Here is a 602-nt window from a genome sequence, read left to right as displayed (position 1 = left end):
AATCCAACCATGTATAACTAGATTCAAACCCATATATCTAAAGCTCGACTCGGATTTATTTAATTTTTAGTATTAAAATTTTTTATTAGCTATACAAATTGTACCAGTTATATTATTTATATAGTTGTACCGGTTGTACTAGTTATGCAGTCATACTGGTTGTAATAGTTGTATCTGTGCATTTGAACTAATTATACAATTTTATTAGTTACATTTATTATACTTATTGCACAATTGACATTAGAGATAGAACTTCTCATTTGGAGGATAACAATGGCGAACAAATCTGAACATAATTTTACCGAAGCTGACATGTCCAAGATCAGACCACAGGTCCATCCCTTGATTCGTCAAGACCACACCAATAAAGGGATCCCCTAACCAGAAAACCTCGACTTCAAATGAGAAGGTTTAGCTTCGAAATCCTAGCTACCAAATCTATGAATAGTGTTTGTAATTCTCAGCCACCATAACTATTGTCCGTTGCGTGGTTAAACTTGTAATATGTTGTGATTAGTTAATTTTTTATCCCCTCCATTTCATATTAATTATCGTTGTAGATAAAATTTTATGTTGTAAAATAAGTGTCATTTTAGCATTTC

Source organism: Raphanus sativus, chromosome 3, assembly GCF_000801105.2.
Source record: "Raphanus sativus cultivar WK10039 chromosome 3, ASM80110v3, whole genome shotgun sequence".
NCBI classification, from domain to species: Eukaryota; Viridiplantae; Streptophyta; class Magnoliopsida; order Brassicales; family Brassicaceae; genus Raphanus; species Raphanus sativus.
Note: the sequence above shows the minus strand (reverse complement) of the source record.